General features: G+C 34.3%; 1 pseudogene across 1 annotated transcript; it reads left to right on the top strand.

Moving 5' to 3' along the window:
- Positions 1-6,105: 6,105 nt before the first annotated feature.
- LOC143580453 (putative mannose-1-phosphate guanylyltransferase 1) lies at positions 6,106-8,613 on the top strand (annotated as a pseudogene). The gene is made up of 4 exons (XR_013143663.1): positions 6,106-6,503; positions 6,582-6,644; positions 6,743-6,982; positions 7,860-8,613. The product of XR_013143663.1 is annotated as a putative mannose-1-phosphate guanylyltransferase 1 (transcript).
- Positions 8,614-10,440: the final 1,827 nt, after the last annotated feature.

The following is a 10,440-nucleotide window of genomic DNA, read 5'->3' as shown; positions in this document are numbered from 1 at the left end:
GGTGACCACTAGCCGAGAGACCATATTTTGCAAGTAACCGATCAAGCACCCACTCGGGTAGTTCCTTGTATTCTTCCTTTGTGTATCTCGGGTAGTGAAGCGGCATTTGGAAGTTGGAACCACTGCTGCCTCCGTCACTGGTGGCGGCGATACTCTTTCTTCTGCCGTCCATTGCCGCTGTGGATTTGGTGTGTTAGTTGATTGATTTAGGTGTTCCATGGTGGTTGTTTTTATATGTGTGTTTCATGAAAATGGGGTGGTTTACCTTCTCATCCGGTAGTTAAGAGTTCTTATAACGTGATTAATGTTACCCCATTGGCAACTTGTTTAAAACAATTTAGAAAACTCAAATTTTGTATTGGAAAGATGGTTTTAAATAATCACAATTATTAACTATTGGCAAATAATGGTCTCAACTAATGAGTTGATTGTTGACGATATCATCTTCTAACGTATTTGTTTCCAACGGTCCGTGACAAATAGAATCCTAACATCGTTACATGCAGGTCGCGAGAAAACGCTATTTGCCAAGAAAACTCACATTTTTTGCAGGAACACTCAACCTGAACACCATCATCACCACCAACCAACAACCACCACCACTAGAGCACCATCAACCGATTCCGACGATGGTTCAAGGGTTCCGACGACCTCAATAATTGGGGCTTTTACTAGAAAAAAACTCCTAGAGGTCCGATCAAAAGTTACAAAGATGTTTAGGATGAAAGTGTCCGATCAAAGGCTACAAAGATGTTTAGAATGAAAAGATTGAGTTTTCAGGCAAAAATATGACTTTTTCGGACAAATATGTTTTTCCGACGACTTGCAATATCTGATCATTGTAACACCTTAGGCAGATCTCACATCGTTCATGGTCATGAGAAATCCTCGGTTCATAAGCAACGCGTCATGTCTCTTAAATCATCAACGTGTTTTAGGCTTAGTTGGTTGTGGTGCATATGAAAACTTCATAGTTAAGTGTGCTCAGGTGGAAGTAATAATAGGATAAAGATCTTCTAGAAAGTCTCCGTCGATGTAACAAAAAACAAATCCGTGAGCTCTTGGATGGACCATCTATCGGGGGCAAAGCTAACATCTTGGTACGAGGGGCTGGATATTACAACTACGCATAATACGTAGATTTTATACCGCGTCTCCACGAGTTCAATTTAAAATATTAGTTATTAATGTTACATTTACTTTATAGGGTCAAGTTATTCTACAAAGAGTGATAAAAACAAGAAGGATGAAAAAAGAGTTTTAGCCACAAAAAACCCCTAAAAATAATGAAAAATTAATAAAAAAATTATAACTCAAAATTAATAACTAAATAAAAAAATGTAAAAACGAAAAAGTGTTTCCACCGTCTTAGTTGTTCTCATAACAAAAAAACAACTCGAAAAAAACACAATGTTGAGGATAAAAATGATTGTTTTTTTATTAATCGCTGTGTTTTGTGTTTATTTTCGTCATTGATTTTGTCTTTTTTCCTTAACATTGTGTCCTTTTTTCATAATATTGTGTTATACTATTACTCAACATTGTGTTATATTTTGTTCGACATCGTGTTAAATTTTACGACCTTTTGTGTTTTTTTATTTATGATTGTGTTGTTTGTTTATTTTCGGCACTGTGATTTTTTTTCTCGACATTGTGTCTTTTCGCTGTAATGGGAATGACATGGGAAATATTTTGGTTTTTTATTTTTTCGTTTTTTATTTATACTTTGAGTTATGATTTTTTGATTTTTTGTTAAGGAGTTTTCTGTGTGGCCACAAATTCTTTTCACACTTCTTATTTTTGTCTCCCTTAATTTTTATTTTAACTTTTCCCTACTTTTTATTGTATTTAAGTTTCAGTTTTTTTTTCCTTTTTTAATCTTATTATATATTTTTTTTCCTTTTTTAATCTTAATTATTTTTTTTTCCTTTGTTAGTTAGTAGAATATTATTTTCAATATTATATTTTATGCTTTAAATTTGAAAGTAATTTAGTTAATTTAATTAAAGAAAAAAATGACTAAAATATGAACCGAGATGGTTTAGAGATCGAACGATGTAGCCCTGAAGTGAAGAAAAAAGAGTATGAAAAATAGTGAGAGATAAAACATGGATTAGGAAGCAATGCCACCACTCTTACCTATTTTTTATGATATTGATTTTGCTTGTATGACCTACAATATGTCACCAAGAAGTTACATAAATGCACATCTTTGTTACTTTTCAACAATTTTAAATAGAAGAACTTGAGTTTTCTTCCATAAGTGTGTAATTCATAACATTCTCCTTTTAGTTTTTTGATAATTTCTTGAATTGAAAGATATTCCACCATGAAAGCATTTATTCTTATTAGAGGTTTCACGACCCACTTGAGACCGTTGACTATCAACCTCCCTAAATCTAGTCACATCACCATTTAGACCTGACTATAACATATTCGGTTAAGTTCTTTTTATGCAAATCGACTTCTACTCCTAAAGCTATCAATACGATATATATCACTCGAGTCACAAAACTGTGTGATACGTTCAAATTATCGTCTTTACGTATGAAGTATGTCTGTGTGTATATAACGCAAGGGACATCTAATAATAAGAACGGACTTAATTAAACTTGATCAAGATTCAAAGCGGATAACATTTAAATTATTATCATTAATCAAAAATGCCTTTTAGGCTTTGAAAACAATATTTTATTTTCACCAATGACAAGTTGGGTCTGGAGGTAAACTTAGGCACTGGCGTACACATTCATCTTTACTACCATAGCAATTCTTACGATTGTTACAGCAACACCAATCTAGTCAGGTACCATGCCCAAAACTAAAGTTGCAAATGGGCCAACCAATTTTGCTTGACGAGTTTAAATCACTTGCTTCACTTCTTTCATTGCTTCTGATTTGTGTGCCTACATACAAGATAATGAATATATATATTAGTTATATTTGTCGTGAGAAAATAAGGGAGTTGAGATAAACATGTTGAACTTACAATCAAGAAATTGGACGAAAAACATATTGAAAATAATGAAATACGTGATCGCTAACTTCACCATCTTCGCTCAAAGAATTATAAGAAAACTACACAGAGGTCGTTGAAATATAATTAAGATGAAGTCATTTATATACACATTGTAGTGTTAGAATAATTAATTATAAAGATTACAATAATTAATAACTCTTCATTAATATATATTGTTAAAAACAAATAATTTACAAATATTACTACAATTAAATTACAAAGATTTGATAGAGAGGTAGTGGCGTATTTATGATTTTTTTTCAAGGGGCGGCAATGGTTTTTGTGTATAAGTAACACTAATTTTTTTTTATTGCATCACATAGTATACTATAGCATTCTCATTTGACTCTCTATTAGTCTATTACTATCTATATAATTTAATAGCCACCCTCACTATATATACAGATGGTCACTATTGTTTTTACCAAAAAAAAAATGTATTATAAAGATTCAATGGAGGGAGGTACTAAGTGTTTCTTTTATTCCATACTCAATATTATTAAGGATGTATAAGTTTAAGGATGTATAAGACCATTGTACAACACAATACCTTACAAAATGACACAGTAAAACACAACACAAACACATCATAATATTACATCATAATTTAGACATTGAATATTCATACTTTGTTGAGTTTTTTTTTATGCAAGTCGACTTCTACTCCAAAAGCTATGAAACTTTTGAGTCTACAATTTATGTGACATTTATGAGCTATCGTCGTATTTCTAAAAACTTTGTTATACTTTCAAGCTATCCACTACCACTACCTTTACCATTCTTACGACATGCGCCAAACCAGGAGCCCTACAGTTGGATACCGTCATTGTTAATACTTAAAATCACAGTTTATTTCGTTAAAACGTTGCAGTGGAAAACATTACGTTAAAGTCATTATTCAAATTACATGACAAATACCCTAATCTACATGAGAAATTCTCCGCCCAAACCAAGAGCTCCCCAACCTTCAAGTACTAACCTGCAAACAGTCTAACATACATGTAAAATTTAACTATGTTGAGTGAGTTATATCAGTTGCTTTTAAAAAGATGTTTTAGTTCCATAAGTTGTTTACATCGTTAAAACAGTCGGTATAATATATTCATTACGTTTACGAAGACATCAATGTTTAGTGTTAGACTGGTCCAACCTACCCATAGGCAACAAACCGGTTGCCCCAACATGCCCGACGACTCTAAGATTCGCAACATACAACTTCAGACGCTTATTCATGCTAGGCCGACTCATTACTCAAACTAGCACATATAACATAAGCAATCAAAATCGTACTTGCCACACATCAAAGCAGTACAAGCCAACAAACATGCCAAAACCCACTGTCACCATTTACACAGAGATAGACACAAAAAAGTGGGATCCGAACACACAATCACATCACATAAAGGTGATCAAGAACTCATCCATCGTTCGACAGTACCTCACGTTTATCTCCCCATCACTGGTCTTTGACCATCTCATGTGGCACCGTCCTTTCATCTATTTTTCTTCTCTGGCTGTAAGGCTTCAGTCGTCTCATCACAACGTCGCCCCATTAATCCACGCACCCCGTTCATAAAGTCATGTCATTCACCCATCCAACTCTACCGAGTCAGCCACACATCACAACAAGCATGTGACACGGAAGTCATCAAATAAAACCCAAGACTACGTCAATATGCCTAACCCCAAATGATCACAGCATCACACAACTGTTAGCCCTACGGCTAACCACGACTAGGAACCGACGTCTCCTTAAAACTTCTAACATTGACCTGGATTATATCCCACCTGACTTTAGCAACGATTACCAATCATGAACACAAATAGTATTATTTAATTTACTAGGTATAAAACATTGACCATGACTATATTCTTATAATATAAAACGAATTAAACCTTTTTTTTAAAAATTGACAGCGTTGACTCCGTTTCCAGCGACCCAATCAACCTCCTGAGTCCTTTCTTCATCTCAATTTGTAAATTCTTACATATCATTCTATTTCACAAGTCAAGCTCTATTAAACTTCAGGTAATTTTCTCTCCTTTAATTTCATAAAATGTAAGTGACTGATGAACATAATCAAATCATTATTTGTTTTCGTTCCTTTTCTTCCATCATTATTTGCTAATTAAATTAAAATTCAAATGATTTTGATTTGTTTGATCGTCAGATCGCGAATACGTGTTTCTATTTTCATTAATACTTAACAAAAAGATCCAATTACAATAGAGATGCAGTTAAGCGAGCAACAAGTTGTGTCGCCACCCCCTTTTGAATAACAAAATCGATCCTTTTTGTTTACAAATAAACCATGTTCTTAGTTATTCAAATGATGAAAAAAAAAATAAAAAAAATGCATGATATCATATTAGAATTAGATGTTAGGCTGTAGTGGGGCGATGGTTGGGGCGATAAGCGGCGAGAGAGAGGTGGAACCCCCCGGGCGATATTTGGGCGAAAAGGGGCGAGGGCGGGGGCTATTTGTCGCCTGAAAGGTTTGAAGAATATTAATATTTTATTAAGATATGTGTGTTATATATACATATACATATATATATATATATATATATATATATATATATATATATATATATTATATTACTATTGTAGCCCCTACACCATCACATCCCAAAAACAAATTCTCACCACTTGCTGACTGGGCGCCACACGGCGCAAAACGCCCCAATTTGTAGCCCTCAACTACGTATAGCCTTATCTTGCATGCTCCAACCTGTATTTTGTTGGATTTGCTCCTTTAGCAGTCATTTTTCTCATGTGATGACATGTTTTTTTGTCAGGTTATGCGTAGTGGAGGGACTACAAAATGGGGCGTTTTGCGCCGTGTGGGCCCAACAAAGGGTATGATTTTTGGAGTGTAATAGTGTAGGGGCTACAAATAGTAATATATATATATATAACACATACTAATATAATAATATTCATTTCTTCCTTTCCAGCGACAAAAACATCCCGCCCCCGCCCCTTTTCGCCCCAGTATCGCCCGGAGGGTGTTCTTCCAAAATTTCGCCCAAATTCGCCTGTTTTTTCGCCTCATTACGTATGGCCTCAATTGACGAGGTTGAAATTCAACTTCTTTTTATAAATCATTCACACAGCTTTTCTTCAAATTTGATGAATATGTTTCTATTTTTAGCATACACCTATGAGTCAGAGCACCGTCCTTTTGTCTATTTTTGGTGGTATTAAATTTGCTATTTGACCTACAAAGTGTCACCAACAAGTTACATAAATGCACTCTTTGTTACTTTCAACAAACTTAAATAGAAGAATTTGAGTCTTTTTCCATGTAATTCATCACATTCTCCTCCTTTCAGTTTTCTGATAATTTCTTGAGTTGCAAGATCTTCCACCATGAAAGCACTTATTCTTGTTGGAGGATTCGGGACTCGCTTGAGACCGTTGACTCTCAGTTTCCCGAAACCCCTTGTTGACTTTGCCAACAAACCCATGATCCTACACCAGGTAATTTTAATTTTATAATCATCTTATGATTATTTCTTTGTATTAAAGTTATAATTTATTTGTTGTTTTTTTTATCAGATTGAAGCTCTTAAGGATATAGGAGTAACTGAAGTGGTTCTTGCTATTAGTTATCAACCAGAGGTATAATTAATTTTTTTTTCATGTTAATATGTTATAACATTTGATCTTTAGTTTCTTAATTTTGAATATATATGTGTTGTTGAATTTTGTTTATGTAGGTGATGCATAACTTCTTGAAGGATTTTGAGAGTAAGCTCGGGATAAAGATCACGTGCTCACAAGAGACTGGACCGCTTGGGACCGCAGGCCCCCTCGCTCTGGCTCGAGACATACTAGATGATAAATCGGGTGACCCATTTTTCGTGCTCAATAGTGATGTCATAAGTGAATATCCCTTTAAAGAGATGGTTGCATTCCATAAGTCTCATGGTGGTGAAGCTTCAATTTTGGTCACCAAGGTAAAGTTCAACTTGCAAGTGGAAAACGAATGGGTTAATTGGGTCGGGTCAAAAGAGGTTAGGGTCGGGTCAGGCTGACATGCTACCGTCTTTTAGTTTAGAATTAATTACACAGTTGGTGTTTATGGTGTACTCATATTACGAATTTGATACATTTTTTTGGGGAAATTACATATTTAATCTAATGGTTTTTTAAGCGGGTAACACCAATGATCTATAGGGAGTAAACATGTATCAAATATTGCTTAGTTGGTGTCAGCTGCTTGAAAACCACTTGACTAACACATGTAATTTCAAAATATAATGTATCAAATCCGTAAGTGACCAGCTTGCATTTAGACCAATGATATTCGAGTGCGTAATTGATGCTTCATATTTTATAGTCAAGGGTTTAAATTGTGCAGTAAACATGTTAGGTGGCTTTAAGAAGTAAATTAAAAGTCAATTTAAGTTTAAAAAAAATCCATATTCTAGATGTTCCACAATAACAAGTTGCGTAATTAATTCTTTAGTTTAGAGTAACCAATATATTAAATGCTATTTTTTTTTAATTTTGTTAAATAATTAATTGTAGCATACAAGGTATTTTATGCTTTCAACCTCTCCCAGAAGCTATTTTTTTAACTTATAACTTTTGTTATCAAATTAATGCTTAAATTAATTATTTAAAATAATTGAAAAAATGACCCAAAAAAAGTGTTAGTGGGTCAATACGACCCAATCCGGTGTTTATAAACATGTTGTTTCACCTGAACAAACCAAAAGATTACCAAAAAGCCCAAATTGACCTAGTAATACTATCAATTTGGGCTAAATTCTATTTTTATTTTTTTAGTTTACTTTTGGTTTCATAAAGTTTGTAAATTATTCCTCATAGGTCGATGAGCCTTCAAAATACGGTGTGGTTGTTACACAAGAATCAACCGGGAAAGTTGAAAGATATGTAGAAAAACCAAAAATATTTGTTGGTAACAAGATTAATGCCGGGATTTACCTTTTAAACCCGTCTGTTCTTGACCGAATCGAGCTCAAAGCAACTTCAATCGAGAAAGAAATTTTCCCAAAAATCGCATCCGAAAATTAGTTATATGCAATGGTTTTACCTGGGTATTGGATGGACATTGGGCAGCCAAGAGATTACATAACCGGAATAAAACTTTACCTAGACTCATTAAGAAAAAAATCACCATCTAACCTAGCTAGTGGAGCCCACATCTTAGGTAATGTTTTGGTGGACGAGACTGCGAAGATTGGTGACGGGTGTTTAATCGGGCCTGATGTTGCAATTGGGCACGGATGTGTGATTGAGTCAGGTGTCAGACTCTCGCAGTGCACTGTAATGCGTGGGGTCCGGATCAAGGAGCACGCTTGTGTGTCTAGTAGTATTATTGGGTGGCACTATTGGGCGGTGGGCCCGAGTTGAGAACATGACTATACTTGGAGAAGATGTTAATGTTTGTGATGAGATATATAGCAATGGTGGGGTGGTTTTGCCACATAAGGAGATCAAGGCTAGTATCCCGAACCCAGAGATAGTTATGTAAGGTTAAATTTTGTTCAAAAACTCATGTTTGAAGATAGGTGTCATGATTTGTTTTGAGTTATTTGAAAAGTGTCAAACTTAAATGTCTTTTCTTTGTTAAAAAGGTATGTATAGTTTTAATGTGTAATTTTGTTTTGTAAATAGAATATTTACCATCTATTAATATTTGTCAATTTTATAATAGAGCCATATGCATTATGCAATGTATAATGCCCATACAGTTGTTCGATTCTATTTTTCTTGTTATTCTTTTATCTTCCCTTCATCATAAAAAGAGAGAAACCTTGTCACAAACATTGAATTTCATCCAATTAAATCCAAATCACGATTGTTTAACTCAAGAATAGATACAACTATGAGAACTCAAATACGAAGATAATTTGAATCAAAGACGATAACAAGAAAATAACAAAGAACATCAACGCGATGAAATCATAGATAAACAATTAGAACGATGATCAACAAAAGTCTCCTCTCCAGAGAGATAAATGAGAAGACCTAACGAATTGGATAGAAGAAAACTTTCACGCCATTAACACCTTTCCTCAACTCCTTTGATGTCCTTCAACCATGTAAAACATAAACGATTTTAAACCAACTTTTAAGCCCAAGTTCCAAGCCCATCAGCTGCTGTCCAAACCCATTAAAAAACTATTTTTACTTGATACTAGGCCATACAAACCGCTCGTCGCTCGAACTCGCTCGTCGTTCGCTCGGAAAATGCTCGCTTGTTTTTTCGCTCGATTGAAAACGAGCCGCTCTGCTTGGTTTGGTTTGTAAACGAGCCAAGCAACTTGCAAAGGTCTGCTCGGTTCAATTCGGCTCGAAGATTTTTAATTTATTTTATATATAATTATATACGAACAAATATATAAATATATAGACAAAAAACATAAATAAAAGCTTACAATTATTTTTACCCCTTTAAAATTCATATTCCGTCTATTTTATAGTTCTATTTGCTCTCTTCAAGCTTTTATAATGCTAGAAGTTTGTTTACATAATTATTATATCTCACTTCAAACTTATTTTTAATAAAAATTTATAATTTATAGCACGTTTGTCTAAAAACTACTAATTTATTTCTAAAATATATTATTTATGACCTTCAAATTTATTTTTTATTGAAAATTTTCAAGTGAAAAAGAAATAAATAATGCTCGAAGTCGCTTTATGTTCAATCAAAAAATGCTCGATTTGATTTTGGCTCATTTCGGTTTTCGCTCGGTTCGAATTTCACCCGTTCGGTTCGGTCGGTTGTAAAGAAGCCAAGCAACGAGTAAGCCTTCGCTCAGTTCGGCTCGGCTCGTGAATAGCCATACTGATACCCAAATTTTTTCTTACATTCGGCCAAAGCCCTTATAGAGATGTAGAAACGATTTAAATTTTAATAATCATTGAGGACAAAGATGCGTTCTAACCGTGAAGGATAGTTCTGTGAATCAGGGGTGTTTTGATTACTTCACACTTGTATAGTTGTAATTATGGTAATTTTTGTGATGGGCCAGCAGGCCTGGTTCCTGTGTTGTTCTGTACTGTGTTCTGGGCTTTGGCCCAGTTTTGGTGTTAATATGCAGCGGTGTTCACAAAAGAATAGATAAAAAAAATGAAAGAAAGAATGATTTGAAAGAAAAAGAGTGTGCGGTAAGGAGGTTTGGGATGTTTTGATTCCTTCACACTTGTATTTACGGTAATTTTGTGATGGGCAAGCCGGTCTTTTGATTCGCAAAAACTTTGTGTCACTTTTAAGTTATCGTCGTATTTGTGCATGGCGTATGCGTACATATAGAAACACAAGAGACATCTAATAAGAATGAATGGTAACTTGATCAAGAATTAAAACAATACACATTTAAATTACTATCAATTTATTCTAAGTGCCCTTTAGGTTGTGATATAAATCAATGACACACTG

The sequence above is a fragment of the Bidens hawaiensis genome, unplaced genomic scaffold (assembly GCF_021521415.1).
Source record: "Bidens hawaiensis isolate Kalapana, Puna unplaced genomic scaffold, B.hawaiensis_p1.1 tig00001511_1, whole genome shotgun sequence".
NCBI lineage: Eukaryota > Viridiplantae > Streptophyta > Magnoliopsida > Asterales > Asteraceae > Bidens > Bidens hawaiensis.
The sequence above is the reverse complement of the archived record's forward strand: the minus strand, read 5'-3'. Positions and strand labels throughout refer to the sequence as shown.